Source organism: Hypanus sabinus, chromosome 29 (assembly GCF_030144855.1).
Source record: "Hypanus sabinus isolate sHypSab1 chromosome 29, sHypSab1.hap1, whole genome shotgun sequence".
In the NCBI taxonomy this organism is placed as follows: domain Eukaryota; kingdom Metazoa; phylum Chordata; class Chondrichthyes; order Myliobatiformes; family Dasyatidae; genus Hypanus; species Hypanus sabinus.
In genome coordinates this window covers 33,623,367-33,648,392 of record NC_082734.1, presented here as the reverse complement: position 1 = coordinate 33,648,392, position 25,026 = coordinate 33,623,367, and the positions used below count along the sequence as shown (strand labels likewise).

Here is a 25,026-nt window from a genome sequence, read left to right as displayed (position 1 = left end):
AGTTAAACGCGTGGCTCAAAGACTGGTGTGGGAGAAGTGGTTTTTGTTTCTTGGGACACTGGCACCAGTACTGGGACAGGAGAGAACTGTTCTGGAGGGACTGGCTTCACCTGAACCGGGCTGGGGTTGGTGTCCTGGCGAATCATATAACTAGGGCTTCAGAGAGGTCTTTAAACTAACTAGTGGGGGGGGGGGAGAGGATTCTAGAGAGCAAATAATTAAAAAGACAATGGAGAAGGTAATGGATGTAGGTAAAAGTGGAGGAATAAAAAGACAGAGTGTGTCAGGAGGGGAAAGAATGTACGGAGATAAGCGTAAAGTTGTACAAAAGGAAAAGGTAGGAAATAAGTGTCAAACATATTTGAAAGTCCTTTATTTGAATGCACATAGTATTAGGAATAAAATTGATGAGTTGATGGTACAAATAATTACATATGGTTATGATATTGTGGCAATTACGGAAACATGGCTGCAGGGTGACCAGGACTGGGAATTAAACATACAAGGGTATTCGACAATTAGGAGAGACAGGCAAGAAGGAAAAGGTGGTGGGGTGGCTATGTTAATAAAGCAAGAAATCACTGCAATAAAGCGAAAGGCTCAAAGGATCAGGATAACGAAACAATTTGGGTAGAAATAAGAAATAGTAAAGGGAAAAAAGCAGTGGTGGGAGTAGTCTATAGGCCTCCAAACAGCTGTAACTCAGTTGGTCGGAGCATAAATCAGGAAATAGTTGGGGCTTGTAATAAGGGAACAGCTATAATTATGGGGGATTTTAACTTTCATATTGACTGGACTAATCAAGTCGGACACGGCAGCCTTGAAGAAGAGTTTATTGAGTGTATTCGGGATGAGCTCCTTGAACAATACGTTACTGAGCCGACAAGGGGGCAAGCAATCTTAGATCTGGTCCTGTGTAATGAGACAGGACTAATAAAAAATGTCCTAGTAAAGGATCCCCTTGGAATGAGTGACCATAACATTAGAGGATGAGAGGATTGGATCTCAAACAAGCGTACTGAACTTAAATAAAGGAGACTATGATGGTATGAGAGCGGAATTGCTTAAGATGGATTGGGAAAATAGATTAAAGGGTAGATCGGTACTTGATCAGTGGTGTATATTTAAGGAGTTATTTTACAACTATCAAGAAAAATATGTTCCACTGAAGAAAAAAGGGTGTAAAAGGAAAAATAGTTATCCGTGGCTAAGTAAAGAAATAAAGCAAAGTATACGACTAAAAAGAAAGTTATATAAGGTAGCTAAATCTAGTGGGAAGATTGAAGATCGAGAAGCTTTTAAAGATCAGCAGCAAATAACAAAAAGATTGATTAAGAAGGGGAAGATAGATTATGAAAGTAAATTGGCGAAAAACTTAAAAGCAGATAGTACGAGTTTTTATAGTTACATAAAAAGAAAAAGGGTGGCTAAAGTAAATGTTGGTCCCCTAGAAGATGAGACCGGGAAATTAATGGTAGGGGACATGGAGATGGCGGAAACGCTGAACAAATATTTTATATCAGTTTTTACAGTAGAGGACACTCAAAATATCTCAATGCTGGATAAACAGGGGGCTCTAGGGGGAGAGAAGCTAACTGCAATTCAAATCACCAAGGAAATGGTACTTGATAAATTAATGGGACTGAAGGTGGATAAATCCCCTGGACCGGATGGCTTGCATCCTAGGGTCTTAAGGGAAGTGGTGGTCATAATTGTGGATGCATTAGTGATAATTTTTCAAAACTCGCTGGACTCAGCAATGGTCCCGGCAGATTGGAAAAATGCTAATGTAACTCCTCTATTTAAAAAGGGCAATAGACGGAAGGCTGGGAATTATAGGCCAGTTAGCCTAACATCTGTGGTTGGCAAAATGTTGGAATCGATAATTAAGGAAACAGTAACAGAGCATTTGGATAAACATAGCTTAACAGGACAAAGTCAGCATGGCTTTACAAAAGGGAAGTCATGTTTGACAAATTTGTTGGAGTTCTTTGAGGACATAACATATAGGGTAGATAAAAGGGAACCAGTGGATGTGGTGTATTTGGACTTCCAAAAGGCACTTGACAAGGTGCCACACCAAAGATTATTACTTAAAGTAAAAAATCATGGGATTGGGGATAATATTCTGGCATGGGTGGAGGATTGGCTTTCTAACAGAAAACAGAGAGTTGGGATAAATGGTTTATTCTCAGACTGGCAGTTGGTGACTAGTGGTGTTCCGCAGGGGTCAGTGTTGGGACCCCAACTCTTTACAATCTATATTAATGATTTGGAGAAAGGGACTAAGTGCAACGTATCGAAGTTTGCTGATGACACAAAGATGGGAGGGAGTGTAATGAGTGCGGAGGACATTGAAACCCTGCAGGGGGACATAGATAGGCTGAGTGATTGGGCAGACACTTGGCAGATGAAATATAATACTGACAAGTGTGAGGTCTTGCACTTTGGCAGGAAAAATAATAGAGCAAGTTATTATCTAAATGGAGAGAAACTGGAAAGTGCTTCTGTGCAAAGGGATCTGGGGGTCCTGGTGCAGGAAACACAAAAAGTTAGTATGCAAGTGCAGCAGGTGGTCAAGAAGGCCAATGGAATGCTGGCTTTTATTGCTAGGGGGATGGAGTATAAGAACAGGGAGGTCTTACTGCAGTTGTACCGGGTATTGGTGAGACCACACCTGGAGTACTGCGTGCAGTTCTGGTGTCCATATTTAAGAAAGGACATACTGGCTCTCGAGGCAGTGCAGAGAAAGTTCACTAGGTTAATTCCGGGGATGGGTGGGTTGATGTATGATGAGAGGTTGAGTAGATTGGGACTCTACTCATTGGAGTTCCGAAGAATGAGAGGCGATCTTATTGAAACATTTAAGATCGTGAAGGGGCTTGATCGGGTGGATGCGGGGAGAATGTTCCCAATGATGGGTGAAACTAGGACTAGGGGGCATAATCTTAAAATAAGGGGATGCCGTTCCAGGACTGAGATGAGGAGAAATTTCTTCACTCAGAGGGTAGTGGGGCTGTGAAATTTACTGCCCCAGAGAGCTGGGGAAGCTACTACACTCAATAAATTCAAAACAGAGATAGACATTTTCCTGGATAAAAATGGCATTAGGGGATACGGTGAGCGAGCAGGTAAGTGGACATGAGGCTAGGTTTAGATCAGCCATGTGATTTCCTGGGCCAGTTTTCGATAGCCTGGATGGGTCGGAGAGGAATTTTCCAGATTTTTTCTCCTCAATTGGCAAATCGTTTTTTTTTTCCCCAGGTGATCACATGGGTTTGGGCGGGATGAATAATAAAATAAAATGGGCGGCATGGTGCCCTGTTGGTTGGCACTGTTGCCTTGTGGGATTCGGTGATAACTAGAGTTAAGATTGGATCAGCCATGATCTTGTTGAACGGCGGAGCAGGCTTGAGGGGCCGATTGGCCTACTCCCGCTCCTATCTCTTATGTTCTTATGTTATGTTCTTTGCTATGGAGCTGGTGTTGAGGGACCAGGTGAGATTCTCTGTCAGGTGAACACCAAGAAATTTGGTGCTATTTACGATCTCTACCGAGGAGCAGTCGATGTTCAACGGGGAGTGGTCGCTCCGTGCCCTCCTGAAGTCAACAACCATCTCTTTTGGCAGAGAATCTGTGATAGTCTGTGGAAGTGGGAGGGGATTCTTGACCTATTCCCTTACCTGCACAAAACCAGGTGACCCCCCCCAACCCCAGGGCTTTATTTTAGGCCAAGAATGAGAGTTCCACAGGGAGGGGGAAAGGGTAGGAGAGGGGAGAAGTCCTGATGAGAATGGGAGAGGTGTCTCACTGTGAAATCTGTCTGAATACTCACTCTTGTGTCTGAAGGATACGGGATCCCCAGTGGATATGCCAGGCAATATCAGAACGGTGAGTTGAGGGGGACTGGAGTGGGGGAAGGGGACTGGAGCGAGGGGGGGCGCGTAGAGAGTGCAGGGGAGGAGGGAATGGAGGCACAGAGAGAGCGGGAAGGAGAGAGGGAACAAGACACATGGGAGAGGGAGGGGAAGGGGAGGGGAAGAGAAGGAGGGTAAGGGTAGGTGGAAGGGGAAGAGAGGGTGGAGCAGAGATGGTGAAGGAGAGAGAAATGGAGATGCGGGGGGGCTAGAGATGAAGGGTGGGAGAGGGATAGAGGAAGAGTGAAGAAGAGGAGGAGAAAGGGGAGGAAGTGGGGAAGGGAAGGGTAGGAGCAGGAGAGGAGTCACGAGGAGAGAGAGAGAAAAAGAAATGGCAGCGGGGAGCAAGAGGGGTACAGTGGGTGAGAGCGGGCATGATGAAATGGGGAGGGCGGAGTGAGGAGAGGAGGAGGGGAGGGAGGGAGAAGGAAGTGGGTGGGAGCAGAGAGAGGAGGGGAAGGTGTGATGGGGGGATGGGGAGAGTGAATGAGGTGGGGGGAACTACTTTCTCCCCCTCCCCATCTCCCCACTCACCTCCTCTCCCTCCCCATCTCCCCAGTCACTCCTTCCCCTCCCCATCTCCACACTCATTTCCCTTTCCCCATCCCGCTCTCCCTCCCTCTCTGTCTCTCTCTCTCAGACACACACTCACTCACTCTCTGTAGAGGGGTACAAGCAGAAAGTAGGTGAAGTGCATTAGAGGGGGAATGGGACAGTATGAATATGCAGGGCTGAAGGGCCTGTTCCTGAGGAGTTTAACCCTGTACTCTCAGAAGGGATTCTGTACTCTACAGAAGGGATTGGATGGACAAGCCTCCTCCCTCAGTCCCCATTTCACCCCCTGCCCCAACACTGAGAGAACTGTGTGCTGTTCTGGTTATTCTGATACAGGAAAGAAGCCATGAAGCCCAGGGTCAGACACAGAGTGATTCTCTCTCCACACCATCCCATCACACACTCCCAGGGTCAGACACAGAGTGAAGCTCCCACCACACCGTCCCATCACACACTCCCGGGGACAGACACAGAGTGAAGCTCCCACCACACCGTCCCATCACACACTCCCAGGGTCAGACACAGAGTGAAGCTCCCACCACACCGTCCCATCACACACTCCCGGGGTCAGACACAGAGTGAAGCTCCCACCACACCGTCCCATCACACACTCCCAGGGTCAGACACAGAGTGAAGCTCCCACCACACCGTCCCATCACACACTCCCGGGGTCAGACACAGAGTGAATCTCCCTGCACACTGTCCCATCACACTCTCCCGGGGTCAGACACAGAGTGAATCTCCCTCCACACCGTCCCATCACACACTCCCAGGGTCAGACACAGAGTGAATCTCCCTGCACACTGTCCAATCACACACTCCCGGGGTCAGACACAGAGTGAATCTCCCTGCACACCGTCCCATCACACACTCCCGGGGTCAGACACAGAGTGAATCTCCCTGCACACCGTCCCATCACACACTCCCGGGGTCAGACACAAAGTGAATCTCCCTCCACACCGTCCCATCACACACTCCCGGGGTCAGACACAGAGTGAATCTCCCTGCACACTGTCCAATCACACACTCCCGGGGTCAGACACAGAGTGAATCTCCCTGCACACCGTCCCATCACACACTCCCGGGGTCAGACACAGAGTGAATCTCCCTCCACACCGTCCCATCACACACTCCCAGGGTCAGACACAGAGTGAATCTCCCTGCACACCGTCCCATCACACACTCCCGGGGTCAGACACAGAGTGAATCTCCCTGCACACTGTCCAATCACACACTCCCGGGGTCAGACACAGAGTGAATCTCCCTGCACACCGTCCCATCACACACTCCCGGGGTCAGACACAAAGTGAATCTCCCTCCACACCGTCCCATCACACACTCCCAGGGTCAGACACAGAGTGAATCTCCCTGCACACCGTCCCATCACACACTCCCAGGGTCAGACACAAAGTGAATCTCCCTCCACACCGTCCCATCACACACTCCCGGGGTCAGACACAGAGTGAATCTCCCTGCACACCGTCCCATCACACACTCCTGGGGTCAGACACAAAGTGAATCTCCCTCCACACTGTCCAATCACACACTCCCGGGGTCAGACACAGAGTGAACCTCCCTGCACACCGTCCCATCACACACTCCTGGGGTCAGACACAAAGTGAATCTCCCTCCACACTGTCCCATCACACACCCCTTTGGCCAGATCCTTAATAAAAGTGTTCTCTTCTTCTCCTTGGACTTGCTGAAGGATTCCAAAGAGTCCCCTTGGGTGATGGTCGACAGGATGGGAAACCACCGGGTGAGTGTCTGAGGGCTCTGGGGGAGGGGGGATTTGGGAGGGTGGAATTTGGTGGGTGGGGGAGAGTTGGTGACTGGGGAGGATAAGAGTAGGATGGGTCATGGGGACAGAGAGAGTGAAAGAGAGGTGGCATTGGAGAGGGAGCGGGGTAATAACAAGTTGGGGGGTATGTGGTGGCTGGGCAGATAATCTGTGATGGGGCGATAGTCTGTGGAAGTGGGAGGGGATTCTTGACCCATTTCCTTACCTGCACAAAACCAGGTGACCCCCCCCAACCCCAGGGTTTTATTTTATGTCAAGAATGAGAGTTCCACAGGGAGGGGGAAAGGGTAGGAGAGGGGAGAAGTCCTGATGAGAATGGGAGAGGTGTCTCATTGTGAAATCTGTCTGAATACTCACTCTTGTGTCTGAAGGATACGGGATCCCCAGTGGATATGCCAGGCAATATCAGGACGGTGAGTTGAGGGGACTGGAGTGAGGGGAGGTACTGGAGGGAGGGTAAGGGGAGGTGGGAGAGGAAGAGAGGGTGGAGAAGAGATAGTGAGGGAGAGGGAAAAATAGAAGGCAGAGAGGGGGTGAGAGAGGGAGGGAGATAGAGCGAATTAGAAGGGGAGGAGGAGGGAGGACGGGGGAGAGGGAGAGGAAGGTGGGTGCTCCTTCAACCGTCACAGCCGCTCACGTTCATTGGCTCCCTCAGCCTGTGCCTGTGGTATTTCTCCACATCTAAACTGTGACCGGGTCGGCTGGGGATGGTTCCCAGTGGATCAGTCACTCCCTATCCCCACTCCTGTCCGAGCCTTACTGGGGATCACACTGCACAGGGTGCTCAGCTGTGTCAGGGCTTTTAACCCCTTCGCCAGCCTCCCTCCCTCTCTCCCTGGCACTCGGTGCAGTTTCTTGTGGTCACACCTGGAGCGGTTGCGATGTGCATCTGGGTCAGGTGTTTTCTGTGACGCATCGATAAAGATTGCTGAGGGTTGCTGCCTGCTGAGGAAGCAGCATACTGGGGAGCTTTCTGGGCCGCGGTGACAACGTGGTTGGACCAGGACAGGCTATTGGTGATGTGTACTCCCGGGATCTCAATCCACAGATGAATTAAATGGGTGTGTGCACTGGGACCTGAGGGGTGAGATATTTCTCAATGAGAGTGGCTGATATTGGAACGAGCTGCCAGAGGATGTGGTGAAATTGGATACGGTCACTTTCTTTAAGAGTCAATTGGACAGATTCTTAAGCAGGTAACTTGTAAAGGGGTACAGGCAGAAAGTAGGTGAAGGGTATTAGAGTGGGAAAGGTGGCCTCCACGTTGTGGTATCGGATGGTCACCCTGGCCCCTCCTGCCCCTTTTGTTGCGAGAATGCAGTTAGTGGAGTTTTTCTGGGGTAACAGGAAACACTGGGTCTCTGCAGGGGTCTTGAGTCTCCCAGTGAGAGAGGGTGGACAGTCGCTGGTGTGTGTACGTACGTGACGACGGCTCTCCGCCTCAGGACTCTGCAGAAATTCCTGTATGCCGAGCACCCTTCCAGGTGACATGTGTTGGTGACATTCTTCCTCCAGAGGGGCTGCTGTCTTCACGGAGAGATGCAGCTACCACTGGTGGGCATCAGCTGTGCTGCTTTGCGGATTCTGCCCACCTTCTATCAGGACCTACTCCTGGAACATGGTTGCCGCAAGCCGGGAATCCCCTCCTCTGGCAGAGGGCAGAGTCCTGGCCGACCCTTGCCCTACCTCAACAGACGCGGATCAGGTGTGTAGACCGACTCAGGCCGAGCTGCTTGTCAGGCCCAGACCCTGCAATCTTATCCGAGAGCCGAGTCCACACAACTTGAGCCATCTCTCCTCGACACCCACAATCCCATTCAGGGATGCAAGTAGGAAGTATCTGTATGGGCTGCTGCTCCACACCCTCCACTTCCCTTGTCCACCATCCTGACATGCCATGGTGGTAGATCTTTCCACCCGGAGGTGAGGAGGGTCCCTACTGGAAGTCCCTTTACGAGGGGGTTCTTCCCATGCACCTAGGGGATCTCGGCTGGATGGTGCTGCATAGGGCGGTGCCTTGTATTAAGTCCTTTAGTTTGTACACGGATCTCCCACCCGCATGTCACTTCTGTGGGCTGGAGGAGACCGTGTACCACGTGTACCTGGAGTGCGTGAGGCTGCAGCTCCTTTTTGCGTATTTGCGTGGGCTGCTTCTCGCTTTCTGGTTGCACTTTCGCCCCATCCCATTTATGTACGGTCATCCAGTAAGGAGGGGGCATGGAGGGATGATGACGTCCTTGTTAATTGCTCCGTGGGTCTTGGAAACGGGTAGCAGGAGGATCTGCCCGGGCAGACTGCCTGGCAATGTTTAGGGGGTACGTCTGTGCCTGGTGTTACGAACCCCGTAACTGGGTCACTTACCAGCAAAGATAGAGAGGTCCGTTGAAGTCTGATGATATGATTTTTAACAGTATTTATTAGTAAAAATACACAAAAATAATATCAATGCAAACATACAGATAATATACGTCGTCAATAATAAATCTAAAAGTGCGGGTATAATAATAATCAATAAGAAATAGCTCTATCGTTGTCTAGGGGATAAATGTATTGTCTGATGGAAATATAAAAGTCACTCAGTTGATTCAGGCTGCAGCCTTTGGTTGGAGTCGAGAGAGAGATTTTGAGAAGCTTGCCGATTCCTTTTATGATTTCGATCTCGAGTCTCGTTGTCGTGGCCGTTCACTTGTGGCCTCTCCTTTAGCTAAACCGTTCTTCCGTGGTGAGGCCGCCACCCCAGGCAAGGGAAAAGGACGCACACGAGCCCCCACCGGCTGTCGCTATTAAATGCTGTCACGGGATTTCTAGCGTTTCTCCTGGTGCGTCTAAAGGGGTTGTTCCCCAGACCCCTCTTTTATCCTTACTCACGGGGTCTCAGATGTCAATCAGGTTGGGATGATGCAATCCCTCAACCAGACCACTCTGGTCGTCCCCGAGGGCTTCAATGAATAGTACCTTAGTCAATACACAATAGACAATGGCCGTTATCAGTGGCTTTGTTTCGCTGAGGCCAGGACACATTCCAAAACCTTGTGGATTCTCTCTCATTTCCTGGGTCCCAGACCTGAATTAATAGCGATCTTGCGATTCTCAAAGAGGAGGGGGCGACTTTGTACCCTTCGGCCCCTCAGAGTTGTGGCACATTCGTAACACTGGGTAAATATTGAAAAGGAACACGTGCAGTCTACGGCGACCTTCAAGGTGTTCCGGGACCGTTGGGCTCCATGGGGTGTAAATGCCATAATTGATAGAGATGGAAACATTTTGGTTTAATGTGCTTTGTCTATTTGTAATGAAGTAATTGTGTTAGTCACTGTTTTGTATATATTGTATAACACCGAATTTGTAATAAAGGAAGTTTTGTTAAAAAAAGGGGTCAAATACAGAGTGAATCTCCCTCCACACTGTCCCATCACACACTCCCGGCGTCAGACACAGAGTGAATCTTCCTCCACACTGTCCCATCACACACTCCCGGGGTCAGACACAGAGTGAATCTTCCTCCACACCGTCCCATCACACACTCCCGGGGTCAGACACAGAGTGAATCCCACTCCACACCGTCCCATCACACACTCCCGGGGTCAGACACAGAGTGAATCTCCCTCCACACCGTCCCATCACACACTCCCGGGGTCAGACAGAGAGTGAATCTCCCTCCACACCGTCCCATCACACACTCCCAGGGTCAGACACAGAGTGAATCTCCCTCCACACCGTCCCATCACACACTCCCAGGGTCAGACACAGAGTGAATCTCCCTCCACACCGTCCCATCACACACTCCCGGGGTCAGACACAGAGTGAATCTCCCTCCACACCGTCCCATCACACACTCCCGGGGTCAGACACAGAGTGAATCTCCCTCCACACCGTCCCATCACACACTCCCGGGGTCAGACACAGAGTGAATCTCCCTCCACACCGTCCCATCACACACTCCCGGGGTCAGACACAGAGTGAATCTCCCTCCACACTGTCCCATCACACACTCCCGGGGTCAGACACAGAGTGAATCTTCCTCCACACTGTCCCATCAGTCTCCTGGGGTCAGATCCTTAAAGAAGTGTTCCCTTCCTCTCCTTGGACTTGCTGAAGGATTCCAAAAGGTCCCTTTGAGTAATGGTTGATAGGATGGAAAACTACAGGATGAGTGTCTGTGGGCTGTGGGAGGGGATTTGGTGGGTGAGAGGAGAGTTGGTATTGGGGGAGTGTGTCTGTGGTGAGGTGTGGGGATTCTTGCCCTGTTCGCTCTCTCCCAACTCCTGCACATATAAAACCAGGTGAATTCCAGGCTTCATTTTGGGCCTAGTCCTAGAGTTCTAGGGAGAGAGGGGAAAAGGGCAGGAAAGGGGAGAGGTCGCAGTGAGAATGGGAGAGGTTTCAATCTCCAAAATCTGTCTGAACATTTGATCTTGTCTCTGCAGGGTATGGGATTTCCAGCAGATTCACCGGGCAATATCAGAACGGTGAGTTGGAGGGTGGAGGGTGAAGGGAGAAGGTAGGGGGAGAGGCAAGGAGAGGGAATGGGATGGAGAAGGAGAAAGGGTATGGGGGAGTGAGGGTAGGGAAGAGGTGAGGGAGGGAAGGAGAGAGAAGAGGGATGGATGGAAATTGGAAGGGAGGAGTGGAGGAGCAAGAGAAGGGAGGGGATAAGGAGAGGGGAATAGGGGAAGAAGAAAGATGGGAAGGGAGGAGAGAGGGGTTAGGGAGGGGGGAATGAGGGAAAGAATGGTTAGGGAAGATGGGAAAGAGGTGGAGGAAGGAAGGGGAAGGGGTAAAGGAAGGAAGAGAGAATGGGAGGGGGTACGGGAGTGAGGGGAGGGGAGGAGGGGATATGGGAGGGAGGGGAAGAAAGGGTATGGGAAGAGAAGGTATGGGAGAGGGGAGGAGGGGGCATGCATGGGAAGGAAGGGGTAAGGGAGAATGGAGGGAAGTAGAGGGAAGGAGGAATACCTGTACCCTTCAGAACACATTTCCCCTCTACCACAGGTGATGCCATTGGTCGAGGGAAGCTGGCAAAGGCCCCCGGTAGGTGATCAAGCTACTTGCCCAGGGAAGGCAGACTCCCATTCCCTGCCACCCCCACTTGTGGGGTGAAGCTGCCATTTCCCCATCACACGGTGAGCCCTCAATCCCAGGAATCCCTGGTACATGGCAGCCTGAGGAGGCTTGTTTGGGACAGAAGGGCAGTGGCTGAGTGGTGGAGAGGGGTGGGGGGACAGGGTTTATCCACTGAGGTGGAGGTTTTATTAAGGGGGGCCTGGAGTTTCCACAACCTCATCTACCAAAATGGAGACGGCTCGTTCTGGAGCCTATGAGGTTTTACTTGACGTCATCTTGTAAGGGATTGCTCATCTGCCTCGTAAATATCTGATTGCTCCCTGAGTCCACATTTGTGGGAGTGAATGCCAAGGGCTGAGGTCTTCATTCCCCATCCTAACTGGCTGTTCCCTGTCCTCACGCAGGTTATGGGAGTGGGGGCATCCCACTGCCAGGCATGGTGCAACCAGCCTACAGGAATGGACTGGCCAATGGGATCGGTAATGGTAATGTTGTCCTTCACCGGTGCTGTAATTGAATGAAAGGATATCCTGAGCCCTGATCCATTGACCTTACTCTTACAATGAACTATAACCCCTGAACCTTAACTATCCCAAACTAGAAATCTTGATCCTTACCTGTATCCCAACCTCTTCACCTTCCCTTCACCCTCAAAAACTTACTTACCTCACCCTGAACTCAACCCATGTCTTAACGCTGAATTTTCACCCCTCTCCTAACCTTGACCCCCGTCTCTCTGAGCTCAACGCGACTTTAAACCTATCGTTGACCTTGAGGAAAGGATATGAGGGAGAGGAGGAAAGAAGAGGGTGAGGGAGAGGAGAGAAGAAGAGGGCAAGGGAGGGGAGGAAAATGAGGGAAGGAAAGGGAGAGGAAAGAAGAGAGGGTGAGGGAGGGTAGGAGTGGAGACAGGGTAAGAAGGGGAGAGAGGGGAAAGAAAGGCTGGGAAGGGGAAGGGTGGGAGGATAGGAGAGGGATAATGGGAAGGAGGGGGAAGGATAAAGGGAAGGACAGGGGGAGGGATGGAGGGAAGGAGAGGGAGCGTGGGGAGGAGAGTGATGGAGGGAAAGAGTGGAGAAGGGGGGCAAGGGAAAAGGGGAGGAGGGACATATTCCGTGCCGTCCCTTCAAACCTCCTGTTCTCTCCCTCTGCCACAGGTGACGCCATTGGCCGAGGGATGTTAGCAAAGGCCCAAGGTAGGTCGTGGAGCTGCCTGCCCAGGGAGGTGGCCTCCCTTTCCCTGTCACCCCCATTTGTGGGGTGAAGCTGCCATTTCCTCATCACACGGTGACCCCTCAATCCCAGGAATCCCTGCTACATGGCAGCTGGAAGAGGCTCATTTGGGAGGGGAGTGCAGTTGTGGGGAGGGGTGGTGGAGAGGGATGGGGCAACATGGTTTACCCAGTGTCATCTACAGAGATGGAGGAGTCCTGTTCGGGGGAATCCCTGGGGTTTTCATGACCACATCTACCAAAATGGAGGAGGCTCATTCCGGAGCACCCTAGGGTGTATCTGACATCACCTACTGAGGGTTCCCTGCTTCTGTATCAGTGAGGCACCGAGGAAGCGAATGCTGGGTTTGAGGTCTCCCTCCTCCTCCCTCACTGACTGTTCCCTGTCCTCACTCAGGTTACAGAAACGGAGGGGTACCACTGCCGGGAATGGGGCCACTTGCCTACAGGAATGGGCGTGTTGTCAGGAATGGTAATCACACCTAATCCATTGACCTTACCCTAACAATGAACCTTAACCTGGACCCCTAGACCTCAACCTATCTCGAACTAGAAACCCTGACCCTTACCCATAACCCAGAATCCCAACCTCTTCAACTTTGCCTCACCTTCAAAGACTTGACCTTAACTGACCCTGAACTTTCACCCCATGTCCTAACCCTGAACCCTGTCTCTCTGAACTCGACTTCATAAGTGGAAGGCAGAGGGAGAGGAGGTGAGGGGTGGGGGTTGGGGAGAGGGGAAGAGACACAATGGGGAAAGGAGTGGAGAGGGAAGGAAGGGAATAGGGAGGGGGAAGTAGGGAGGAGAGGGGAGGCAAAGAAGGGAGGGAGGGGGAAGGAGAGGGAGAGAAGGGAGGAAGAAGAAGGGAGGAGAGGGTGAAGGGAGGGAGGAAAGGAAAGAAGGGAGGGAACGAATGGTGATAGGAATGTGTAGAGGGGAGAGGGAGGGAGGGGAGATGGTGGGAGTGGGAGCCAGAGATGCAGGGAGAGGAAGGAAGGTAGGGGGGAGGAGGAGAGAGAGGAAGGAAACAGGAAGAGGAAGGGAGGGAGCAAGAGGGATCAATTCCATGCCAAGCCTCTTCATTCTTCCATCTTCAACAGGACCGCCCAGTGATGCGATCAGCCAAGGGAAGTTGCCAAGAGCCCCAGGTAGGTCATTGAGTGGCTATTTGTCAGGGGTAGAAGCATCACTCCCCTCACCGTGTCGCCCCCCCACTGCAGGGGAGTCTGTCATTTCTCTGTGACTCCAGGCCCCCTTTCTCACTGGTGCACGACAGTGCCAGGAGGAGGCTCAATGGTGGGTTGTGAGTCTGTTTATCTCCATCTTCATTGACAGAGGTGGAGAAGGCCTGCTCAGGGTTTGGGGGCTTGTGAAGCTCTGGGTTTTGTCCAGCCTTACCTACTGAGGTGGAGGGGGCTTGCTCAGGGTGGGTAGGGTCTCTGGAGTTTACCAGATGCCATCTACTAAAATGGGGGCGGCTCATTCAGGGCGAACCCTGATTTCACCCAACATCATCCAGAGAGCTCACAAGCCATCCTGCCTGGTCCCTGGTGACCTTTCCCTGATCCCAGGGATGCCAAGGGAGGAATCAACTGGATCTGAGGTTTCCCTCGTCCTTCCCTCACTGACTGTTTGCTGCCTCACCCAGGTTATGGAAATGGGAGGATCCCACTGTCGGGCTTGGTGCAGCCTGCCTACAGGAATGGACTGGTCAACGGGATCGGGAATGGTAATGTCTTCCTCCACCTGCGCCAGGATCCCATGGGTGGATATCCTGACACCCTGACCTTTCCCCAATCTGACCTCATACTTTTAACCTTAAACCTCTGACCTTGCCCTACCCTTGAACTGTAACCCTGAGCTCCTACTCCTTGGCCTTAAATGAACCCTAACCCCTTAACCTTATTGTAACCTAACAAGTAATGTTTTTGACCTTAATTCAACTCAAAATCCTAATCCTTTGACCTTACCTGAAACCCAAAAGCCAAACCATGAACTTAGCCTGGCCCCAAATCCTTGATATTAGCCTAACCTTGACCCCAAACCCCTTGACCTTAACCCCAACTATGACCTCTGATTCTTAACCTGAGCCTAACACTATCCACTTGACCTCAACCTTGATGTCAACCCCTTGAACTTACCTAAATCCTGTGCCCATGAACTTACTTAACCTTAACCCCTTGGCTTTACACCTACCATACATCTTGCCCTTACCTTAAACATGACCACTATCCTTGAGATGAGCCTAACCGTGATCTCTAAAGGCTTGACCTTAGCCTGCCTGCAAACCCCTTGACTTTACCCTAACCTTGATAACTAACACCTTTGACCCTAGCCTCAAACTGACCCCAAAGCTTTTGACCATAGCCTAACCTTGAACCCTAATCCTTGACCTTAGCCTTACACTGACTTCTCATGCCTTGACCTCAGCCCAGTCTTTGTCCTTACTGGAACCCTGAACCCTTCAATCTAACTCTTTGAGTTTATGAACCGTAACCCCTTGACTGTACCATTTCCATCTTGATCTTATCCTCATCTCTATCTTTGACTTTAGCCTATCCCTGACCCCTTGACGTTAACCTAACGCTGACCTACCATTCCTTCATCTTAAACCCGAAAGCTAACCCTTCAATCTTGAACTTACCTGAAACCATGAATCTTAACCCCCTGAGCTTGACAACCACACTCTCACACCTAATGGGTGCGTGGTCCTCGCATTAGGACCACTAACCCTAACCCTCTCCACACAGCTGATGAATCCAAAGAATCGGCAGGAGCTGAACTCAACACAACACTGTCTCGGGGCACTGCCTCGATTTTTCCTCGGGGTTTACTCCTGAAGCCTTCCCCGTGAGTGGGTATAGTTGCAAAGCAGCAGAGGATTGAGATCAGAGTTTTCCTTGCCAACCCTTACCATAACTTTAACCACCCTTGCTGCATTCTTAGACCTAAACCCTTTGACTTAACCTAACTCCAAGCCATTGAGTGGAACCTACCTTTGAACTATAACTTCGTGACCTTATCCTAATGCCAGATCATTGACCTGAAAACTACACCCAAAGTATAACCCTTAACCCTGGCTACAATTTGAACCCCAGGTCCTAGACCTGACCCTAATACAGAAACCTATCTACTTGACCTTAATATAACCCTTGACCTTATATTAACGTTAAACCAGTGGGATGTAGATTAAGTGGGGGGGGAGTCAGTGTTGGGGGAAGAGGTGTCTGTAGGCTGTTGGGGGGGGGATTCAGTGAGTGAGGGAGTGTAGGTGCATTCAAGGCATGTGGGAAGGGATTCAGTAGGTGGTAGGGGGGGACAGTGGGTGATTTGAGAGAGAGCGCCTGTGGGCTTTGTGAGGGGATTCAGTGGAGGAGTGGTGAGTGTACACATGGGCTGCGGTGGGAGACTCTGTGATGGAGGAGAGTATCTTTAGGATGTTGGGGGAGGGAGACTCGGTAATGGAGAGAGTGCCTGTGGGCTTTGGGGATAAAATTGGTGATGGGAGAGAACCACTGTGGGTTCTGGGAAGAGTATCTGGGCTGTGGGGAGAGAATCGGTGATATGGGGGGGAGGGGAAGTGCCCATGGGTAACACTGTATGTCCTGTGCTTTCTACAACAGGTTACATTTCTCCAGCTGCACGCAAGACTGGTAAGTGTAACCACCTTCCATCTGCCACCCACACATTCTCTCACTCCCTCTCTTTGTTATCAGTTCAAGACACTGGGGGCAGGGACGAGGAGAGGGAGTGAGGGAGGGTTTGGCAGTGAAGGAGGGACTGAGTGGGTATGATCCTCTCATGGGCGAAGACTCACTCTGGGTTCCTGGGCCCCTCCCGAGGTCCTGACACTACAATTGCCTGGAGACTGCAGGTGACTCCCAGTGGCTCCTTGGTATCCGAGAGCGGTGCTGATTCCAGATTCCCAATACAGTGACTGTTCCCAGGGGATCAGGGTGTGAGTGTGTGTGTGTGAGTGAGAGTGAGTGACTGTGTGTGTGAGTGAGTGTGTGTGTGTGTGTGAGTGTGTGAGAGTTCAAGTGCGTGTGAGTGTGTGAGAGTGAGTGAGTGTGTGTGATTGTGAGAGTGTGAGTGTGTGTGTGAGTGAGTGTGTGTGTGAGAGAGAGAGTTCAAGTGTGTGCGCATATCTCCGTCTATGAGGACTTATGCGCAGGATAGATAGATACCAGTGTCCGTGTATTTGTGTCTGCGTCTGTGTGAGTGTGTGATGGGACAGTATAGAGGGAACCTCAGCCTGTGTCTGACACCAGGAGTGTGTGATGGGATGGTATGGATGGAGATTCGCTCTGTGTCTGACCCTGGGGGTGTGTGATGGGATGGTGTGGAGGGAGATTCACTCTGTGTCTGACCCCGGGAGTGTGTGATGGGACGGTGTGGAGGGAGATTCACTCTGTGTCTGACCCCGGGAGTGTGTGATGGGACGGTGTGGAGGGAGATTCACTCTGTGTCTGACCCTGGGAATGTGTGATGGGATGGTGTGGAGGGAGATTCACTCTGTCTGACCCTGGGAGTGTGTGATGGGACGGTGTGGAGAGGGATTCACATTGTCTGACCCCGGCAATATGTGATGAGATGGTATAAAGGGAGATTCATTAAGTGTCTGAACTATGAAGTGAGTGAAGGGATGATGTGGAGGGAGCTTCAGTCTGTACGTTTGCAATGTCGCATTAGAGCTGTACAAAATGTCGGTGAGACCACACTTGGAGTACTGGTTTTCCAGGTGTAGGAAGGTGGGATTAGGCCGGAAAGATTCTGGGATTGGAGGGCTTCTGTTACAGAGAGAGATGAGACAGGGCTGAAACTGTTTTCCCTGGAGTGAAAGAGACTGAGGTGTGGCCCGACAGAGGTTTGTAAAATCACAAGGGGTGTGGATAAGTATTGTGGTCATGGTCTCTCTCCCCCAGGAGAGGGGAGTCTAGAACGAGAGGGTACAGCTTTAAGGTGAGAGGGGAAGTTTTTAAAGGGGCAGGTTGCCACACAGAAGACAATGAGGATATGAAACGAACTGCCTGAGCAAGTGGGAGAGGCGGCTACAATTAAAAGGCACTTGGACAGGGTCATGGGAAAGTTTCAGAGGATATGGACCAAATGTAGACAAGTGGGATAAGCTGAGGATCAGTACAAATGAGCTGGGCTAAGGCTTTTCATTCCAGGATGAAGGAGATGTCTTCCTTTTTTAAACAAAGGGGCTTCCCTTCTTCCACCATCAACTCTGCTCTCAAACACACCTCTCCCATTTCCCGTACATCTGCCCGCCTCCCCACTCAGGATAGGGTTCCCCTTGTCCTCACCTACCACCCCACCAACCTCCAGCTCCAACGTATAATTCTCTGTAACTTCCGCCACCTCCAACGGGATCCCACTACCAAGCACATCTTTCCCTCCCCCACCTTTCTGCTTTCCGCAGGGATCGCTCCCTATGCGACTCCCTTGTCCACTCGTCCCCCCCAATCCCTTCCTACCAATCTCCCTCCTGGCATTTATCCTTTTAAGCGGAACAAGTGCTACACCTGCCCTTACACTTCCTCCCTCACCACCATTCAGGGCCCCAGACAGTCCTTCCAGGTGAGGCGACACTTCACCTGTGAGTCGGCTGGTGTGGTATACTGCGTCCGGTGCTCCCAGTGTGGCCTTTTATATATTGGTGAGACCTGACGCAGACTGGGAGACCATTTCGCTAAACACCTACGCTCAGTCCGCCAGAGAAAGCAGGATTTCCCAGTGGCCACACATTTTAAATCCACGTCCCATTCCCATTCTGATATGTCTATCCATGGCCTCCTCTACTGTCAAGATGAAGCCACACTCAGGTTGGAGGAACAGCACCTTGTATTTCGTCTGGGTAGCCTCCAACCTGATGGTATGAACAGTGGCTTCTCTAACTTCCGTTAATGCCCCTCCTCCCCTTCTTACCCCATCCCTGACATATTTAGTTGTTTGCCTGTTCTCCATCACCCTCTGGTGCTCCCCCACCCCTTTCTTTCTCCTGAGGCCTGCCGTCCCATGATCCTTTCCCTTCTCCAGCTCTGTATCACTTTCATCAATCACCTTTCCAGCTCTTAGCTTCATCCCACCCCCTCCGGTCTTCTCCTATCATTTCGCATTTCCCCCTCCCCCCACTACTTTCAAATCTCTTACTATCTTTCCTTTCGGTTAGTCCTGACGAAGGGTTTCGGCCCGAAACGCCGACAGCGCTTCTCCCTATAGATGCTGCCTGGCCTGCTGTGTTCCACCAGCATTTTGTGTGTGTTGTTGTTTGAATTTCCAGCATCTGCAGATTTCCTCGTGTGGGCTGTGCAACAATCTAGAACCTGAGGATGAAGAGATGTCCCTTTAAAACTCGTAACAGTCCAACACAGGCCCTTCAGCCCATGATGTTATGCTACCCCTTAACCTTCCCTGAGATCAATCTAACCCTTCCATCCTGTATAACGCGCCATTTTACTTTCAATCAGCTGCCTTTCTAAGAGTGTCTTAATTGTCCCTAATGTATCTGCCTCTACCACCATCCTTGGCAGTGTGTTCCACACACCCACCACTCTCTGTATAGATAATAAACATATCTCTGATCTCTCTCATAAACTCTCTTCCACTCATCTGGATGTCCTCTGTTGTTTGTCATTGCTGCCCGGAAAGAAGTGTCTGGCTCTCCACTCCAATTCTGCCTCTCACTATCTTGTCTGCCTTTGTTAAGTCACCTCTCATCCTCCTTTGCTCCAAAGAGAAAAGCCCCAGCTCACTCAACCAATCCTTAAAAGACATGCTCTCTAATTCATGAAGCACCTTGGTAAATCTCCTCTGCTCCCTCTCTAAAGCTTCCACATCCTTCCTATAATGAGGCAACCGAACTTCACACAGTTTTCCTCTGGTCTAACTAGGGGTTTAGAGAGCTGCAATGTAACCTCATGGCTCTTGAACTCAATCCCTCAACTACTGAAGGGTAATATATCATAAGTTTAACACCCCCAGCAACTTTGAGGGATTTATGGACCCCTGGATCCCCCCCGTTCCTCCACGCTGCAGAGTCCTGCCATTAACCCTGAACTCTGCCTTCTAATTCGACCATCCAAGGTGAATCACTTTACATTTCTTCGGTTGAACTCCATCTGCCACCTTTCAGCCCAGCTCTGCATCATATCAATGTCCCATAGTAACCTACAACAACCTTCTACACTGTCCACAACACCCCCAACCTTTGTGTTAATTGCAAAATTACCAACTCTCCTAATTTACTTTGAACTTCATCCAAGTCAGTCATAAAAACCACAGGGCAGTGGTCCCAGACATCACTAAGTCACCGACCTGGTAGAATACGTAGCGTCTACAACCACCGTCTGGGTGAGCTTATCCAGACTCTACGTAGCCGAGCTTTCCTGGATCCCTATGCTCTTGTCTTTCTGAATAAGCCAACCATGGGGAACCTCATAAAAACCCTTTACTAAACCCACACAGCACATCCACTACTCTACCGTCATCAATTTGTTTTGGGATCTCCTTGAAAAAAGTCAACCAGCCTCATGAGGTACAGTATGACCTGCCCCTCACAAAGCCATGCAGACCCTCATAATCATCATTATGTGCTGTCGTATTGATGTGGGTAGTTACGGTCTTATCCATGACCATGGCTGTCCTGGCAGAGTTTTCCATTGCCTTCCTCTGGGCAGTGTCTCTACAGGATGGGTGACCACGGCCATTTTCAATACTCTCCAGAGATAGTCTGCTTGGCATCAGTGGTCATATAACCAGGACCTGTAATATGCACCAGCTGCTCCCATGGCTGCATGCAAACCTGATCGGGGAGGTGGGGGGGGGGGTGATAAACAGGTGCTACACCTTGCCCAGGGGTGACCTGCAGGCTAGCAGAAGGATGGAGCGCCTTACAACTCCTTTGGTAGAAATGTATCCCCAACCCATCACCCAGTAATCGGACCAGAGATGGGGTATTTCCTCTGCCAGAGGGTGGTGAATCTATGGATTTCACTGTCACACATGGCTGTGGAGGCCAAGTCATTGGTACTGGTAAAGGGGTTGAGGATCATGGGGAGAAGGGTTGGTCAATAAAAATCAGGTGTGACTGAAAGGATATCATACTCGGGCCAAATGGACTCTGTTACTTTCTGGTCGCCTCACTTATAGGAAGCACGTGGAAGCTTTAGGGAGAGATTTACCAGGATGCTGTTCGGTCTGTTGAGTGAGCGATGGCTTCTCTCTCTGGATGAAAGGAGGATGAGAGATGACTTGATAGAGGTGTGCAAGATGATAAGAGGCCCACAGTGGATAACCGGAGACTTTTTCCTTGGGTGGAAATGACTGATGTGAGGGAGGATAACTTTAAGGTGATTGGAGGAAAGTATAGGGGGGGATATCAGAGGTAGGTTTTTGTTTTACTCAGAGTGGTGGGTGTGTGGAAGGTGCTGACAGGGATAGTGGGACAGGCAGATCCATCAAGGACATTTCAGAGACTCTTAGGTAGGCCCATGTATGATTGAAAAAAGCTGAGGGCAATGTAGGAGGAAACGGTCAGATGGATCTTAGAGTAGGTCAAAAGGTCGGTGAGAGGCCTGTACTGCGTTTTTATGGGATATGCACTGTACAGGCCTCGCCCCACCCTAGTTGCCCCAGGGTGGGGCTGCTTCCTCAATGAACCACTGTTCTGTTGGGCAGGGGGAGATGGGATCCACCCCACAGTGCAATCAGGGTGATGGTGAAGGTAGGGTGAGATACTTTGCACTTGGGATGGGGTGAGGGTTCAGAGGGCAACTTCCAGGGGGTCTGTAAGCTTCTGTCGCCCTCGGAGAGGGGCTGAGTAAGGAGTGTTGGTCTTGGAGGTGGGTCAGACTCTGTGTTGGTGGAGGTGGGTGAGCTTCCCATTGAGGGTCTGTTGTGTCCTGGGTCGAGTCAAACCTCTTGCGTGTTATGGAGACTACAGAACACAGAAACAGGCCCTTCGGCCCACAATCCTATACTGGACTGAGTTAATGCCCATGCTCCAGTTTACACTGTGGTGACAGCTTCCCAGAGGGTGGACATCACCAACAGCCCGTCCATGTCCAGCCACCTAGACGCAACTGCCCCACTCCCTCAGGAGGCTAAATAAATTCAGCAAGTCTCCATTGACCCTCATTAGTTTTTACTGACTCACCACAGAACCATCTGATCTAGATCCATCGCAGCTCAGTACGGCAACTGCTCGGCCACAACCGCAGAGAGCTGTGGACACAGCTCAGCCATCCCAGAAACCAGCCTCTCCTCCTGCCTCAGTAAATGCGGAACAGCACAGGGACAGCCCTTTGCCCCACAATGTCATGCTGAATTAATGAAACTAGGAATCAAACCCCTAACTAAACAAATCTCTTCTGCTTCCATTCCCCGCACATCCGAGAGTCTCTTTAACACTTGTCCTCCACCACCCCCCCAGGCTATCACCAGTCTTCGTATAAACACATCTCCTCTAACCTCTCATCTTATACATATACCTTCTGACATTGGACATTTCGACTCCAGAGGGAAAGTACCAGATGTATCTATGCCTCTCTTAATCCTACAAACCTCTCAGATCTCTCCTCAGCTTCCATCGCTCCAGAGAAAACAACCAAAGCTTGTCCACCCTGGTGAAACACTTCTGCACTCTCTCAAACTCCCCACACCCCTTTCCTATAACGGGCTGATTGAGTTGCAATATCCTGGGATAGTGGGGTGTGTCCCGTCTCACTCCCTACTTCATGAAACATTTCAATTCCAGCCTGTGAAGCGACTTGGATCCGCTCCAATTTGCCAATCGGACAAAACAGGTCTGCTCAACCCTGGAATATCCGGACAGCAAAGATGCATATATCGGGATGCTCTTTATCGACTACAGCTTGGCATTCAATCCTATCATCCCCTCAAAAATAATCAAGAAGCTTCAAGACTTTGGCCTCAATACCTCCTTGTGTAATTGGATCCTTGATTTCCTCACTTGCAGACTCCTGTCTGTTCAGATTGGCAACAACATCTCCTCCACAATCTCCATCAACCCAGGGGTTTGCACAAAGCTTTGTGCTTAGTCCCCTGCTCTACTCACTCTATGACTGTGTGGCTAAGCACAGCTCGAATGCCATATTTAACTTTGCTGACACCGCTGTCATTGGTCGAATCAAAGGTGGTGACGAATCAACTTATAGGAGGGAGGGAGATTGAAAATCTGGCTGAGTGGTGCCACGACAACCTCTCACTCAATGTCAGAAAGACCACGCAGCCGATTCAGGAGAAGGAAATCAGAGGTCCATGAGTCCGTCCTCATCGGGGGATCAGAGGTCTGCAACTTTAAATTCCTGGGTGTTACATTTCAGAGGACCCGTATTACGAAGAAATCACGGCAGCACCTCTACTTCCTTCGTTTGCAGAGATTCTACATCTAAAACTTTGACAAACTTCTGTAGGTGTGTGGTGGAGAGCATGTTGACTGGATACATCACAGCCTGGTATGTAAACACCATTACCCTTGAATGGAAGATCCTACAAAAAGTAGTGGATACGGCCCAGTAAAGCCCTCCCCACCACCCAGGACCTCTCTCGCTGCTGCCATCAGGAAGGGGGTACAGAGTGTCAGGACCTAAACCACCAGGTTCAGGGATGGTGATTACCATTTAGTTCTTGAACCAAAGGGGACAACTTCACTTGCCCCATCCCTGAAATGTTCCTATAGCCCATGGAGTCACATTCAAGGGCTCTTCACCTCACGCCTGCTTATTTATTTATTTATTTATTTATTATTGTTTTTCTTTTTTATTTGCACTTTGGTTGAACACCCAAGTTGCTGCAGTCTTTCACTGATTCTGTTACGGTTATTATTCTATGCAGTGTGCCCACAAGAAAATTAATCTCAGGGTTGTGTATTATTGTACTTTGATCAATGATTTACTGTGAATGCCCCTGACCAACAGACGAAGCAGAGGTAATTGGCAGTGCATGAATCAACCCCACCCGGGAAGTGGGGAGTGCTCGTCACACTCCTGACCTGTAGATGAGGGAGGGGAATGGGGTGGATGTGGAGTGAATGGACCCACCCTGCCCAGGGTAAAGGGGAATGTTCCGACACACTCCTGACCTGTAGATGAGGGAGGGGAATGGGGTGGATGTGGAGTGAATGGACTAAACCCATCAGGGGATGCGGAGGAAGGAGAAGAGAAAATGGGAAGAGAAATAGTTCCTTAGAAGTGCTTTTAGTGAAGGGATCTCTGGGCATCCTGTCTCTCAGCATACGTGTCGGGAGAGTTTTACCAAAGAAGAATGGTTGCTCATCACAACTGTTGTACAGGACGTTCAGCCTACTTTAGGTGAAATATTGACTATCAGTATGTTCAGAGGGTGGGGAAACAATGGTGTGCAAGATGCTCCGTCCCTGGGGGAGGATTGGAGGGCTGGGCAGGATGGTGCGTTCGGCACCCCATCTCTGGGGGCAGGGCAGAAGGGAGAGGACGGTATGCCCGAGTGGGGTAGGTGACAGTGTGTCGATCAATGCCTGGACCCAGGGGGTGGACATTGTTGTTTACTGTTTGTATCCACCTTTTCCCTTTGCCCTTTCAGGCCCAGGTCAAGCCCCATATGGATTGGTACAGCCCCAGTACGGACTCCAGGGAGGCTACAGTGAGTGTGGGACAGAGGTGGGGAAGGAGGCGCAGAGGGAGAGAGGGAGGGGGGAGAGAGGGGGGGATGGGGAGAGAGAGAGATGGAGAGGAGGGAGAGAGGGAGGGGAGAGAGGGGGGGGCGAGTGAGGCAGTAGAGTCGACCAAACTTATGCGGAAAAGATTTGCTCGCACTTCCACTCTCCCTCTGGGATCTTGCCATGTGTTCACCACCCTTCCAACCTGCCTTTGCCTGTCCCCTCCTGCTCCCCGGGCCCCCATCAGAGCCTCCTCAGCCTAAGTGAGCTTGCTGACCCTCTGCCCTCTCCACAGGCTGCCCTTCTGGGAAGTGCTCCTACCCCGGCGCCGGGAAGAAGTGAGAGGGGTGATGGGATCCGCGGAGTGAGCGAGAAAGGCTGCGAGATACCCTGCACCCCTTCGCCGTCTCCTGCCGGCATCGTGACTTTGTGCTCACCTCGCTCCCCAGCTCCGTGTTAGGTAGACGTGTGTGTAATCTTGCTTAAGCGCAATGCTTTCTTGCTCTGGAGATTCTCCCGCACCCACCTCTCTGCTCCAGGATGTCCCACGCTGCTGGGGGCCGGGAAGGAGCTCGTCTCGTCTCGTCTCGTCCATCCTGTACCCGTGCAGGAGCAGTGCCTCGCTCAAGGACACACACGCTGAGGCTCGAACTAACGGCCTTCAGATCGCCAGCCCAAAGCCTGAACCACTCAGTCTGGGTCGAGCACTCGAACCCCGACTCTCCGGCCTCTCGAGGGTGGGGCAGGACACAGAGCGGATGGGAGGGGGAGCTGTACTGTCAATAAAAC

At 50.9% G+C, this 25,026-nt stretch overlaps 1 long non-coding RNA gene across 2 annotated transcripts; it reads left to right on the top strand.

Annotated features, from left to right (window-relative positions):
• The first annotated feature begins 14,282 nt into the window (after positions 1–14,282).
• LOC132382823 (uncharacterized) lies at positions 14,283–24,748 on the top strand. 2 transcript variants are annotated; one of them, XR_009508463.1, is made up of 3 exons: positions 14,283–14,301; positions 16,196–16,225; positions 24,533–24,748. It is a non-coding gene; the product is annotated as an uncharacterized LOC132382823 (long non-coding RNA). The 2 variants fall into 2 exon arrangements; XR_009508462.1 differs by lacking the exon at positions 14,283–14,301 and adding an exon at positions 24,162–24,221 and having other exon boundaries at positions 16,195–16,225.
• Positions 24,749–25,026: the final 278 nt, after the last annotated feature.